This window comes from Manacus candei, unplaced genomic scaffold (genome assembly GCF_025592945.1).
Source record: "Manacus candei isolate 608988 ecotype Guabito, Panama unplaced genomic scaffold, ASM2559294v1 h1tg000050l, whole genome shotgun sequence".
NCBI lineage: Eukaryota > Metazoa > Chordata > Aves > Passeriformes > Pipridae > Manacus > Manacus candei.
The window spans coordinates 10,462,552-10,464,372 of NW_026138098.1; positions in this window are offsets into that span (position 1 = coordinate 10,462,552).

The window sequence follows — 1,821 nt, forward strand, 5'->3', positions numbered from 1 at the left end:
TGGCGACGGCGGGAGCGGGGCGGGAGCGGAGCCGTGCGGGACCGGGGCTGTGCGGGACGGGGCTGTGCGGGACGGGGCCGTGCGGGACCGGGGCCGTGCGGGACGGGGCCGTGCGGGACGGGGCCGTGCGGGACGGGGCCGTGCGGGCTGCACCGCCGCGCTCCCGGGGCCCGCTCCAGCGTCCCCCCGGCTCCCCGAGCAGGGCTCCCCGCTGTCTCTGCGCTGATCCCGTGTCCCGCAAGCCTCGCACCCGCCGGGCAGCCTGGACGGGGACCCTGCGCTCCGCACATCCCAGTGGAACCTACCGTGGTGCCACCGCTGTCGAGATTCCCCCGGGTGAGGAGGTCAGCCCCCAGCTCCGCCGGTGACTGACTGCAACTCGAATTAAAGTATTACAACAAACAGGAAGTGTTTTCCTGCCATTCCAACAGTTTAACTGGAGAATTTGCCCCCAGCACAGGCAGGATCAGAAGTTCTGATACAATGACCTGGTATGAAGTCACTCTCCTCAGTGCTGTGTTCATGGCATAGCCACCCCACTCTTGCTGAAAGTCACCTTTAGGTACTGAGACATTACCAAAGAGATGGGCCAGGGGACTGTGACATTTCCACATTTCCTTTTTTGACAAAATCAGGACTATCCCCAGTTGGCAAATACTATGATCTCCGAGCAATGTGCTGACTGTTTTGTCTGTAGGAGATATCACAACCAAACTGCCCTTGCAAGGGATATGTGGGAGCTGCAAGAAATGGCAACAGCCATTCAGAAGGTAACAGCCATACCTCTGTGTAGACAAGTACACTCAAGTGTGGCAGAGCATCTGTGATCACTCGTCCTTTGATTTTGGATGGATTTAAAAGCAAGTTCTTTGACGACTTGTTATAACAGATCTTTTGGTATTTTGCTGAGAAAGGTTTAGCTTTTTAATGCTAAATTCTCAGGTGGTTGCAATCAGTTCCCCTTTCAAACCTAGACAGATTCTGCACTGCAGTAGTATCTTAACTTTCTAATTTCTAAAACACATTCAAGCTAGTGGGAGTCTACTGTCTGATCTCAGTACTTGCTGGTCTGGACTGGTCCCACTGGCTCACGTTTGAAACAAACAGCAGCCACCTCGGCTGAATCAAAACCATTTGGTAGCTATTTCCTACATCAGATAGTCAAATCTGAGATTTTGCTATTTCCATCAGGTTTTTTACAACTTTTGGCAACCATCTAGGGCGGTTTCAGTGAAACAAGGCTACCCACATTCAATTTTTTGGGTTCTGCCAATTTCCTCTGTGTGAGTCTTTGGCAAACCAGGCAGTTCAATGTGGTTACATGGGTTTTACTAATAAATGCTGGACAGCATTAAAAGCAGAATTGACTTTTTGGCATAGTGGGTCACAGGGCAGAAACCAAGTGTAATTTCCTAGTGACGATATTTATTACAATGACTGGATATTTATTTGTTGTTGTTATTACTCAGTAAAACTTGTGTCAACGGCGCAAAATCCTCTACAAGACATGGAAATACACACTTTGCCCTGAAAGCTTGGAATCTGAAATAAGTGTTTCTTGTGTGACTTATTTGAACACACTCTTCTGTAATAAAAGACTGTAGTGTGTATTCACCAGACGTAGGGAGGATCTGAATGTTTTGTTGACCATGTACCTTTACATTTCTCAGGCTCTTTGTGTGCAAAGTGCCACTGCCCAGTTGCCTTAGCACTGAAGTATTTACAAAGGATACATGTTACTCTGGTTCTTTCAGAGATTCTGTTTCTACTATCTTTGCTTTCAAAATTATGATTTGAAATCTAAAAAAAATATTGCTTTAT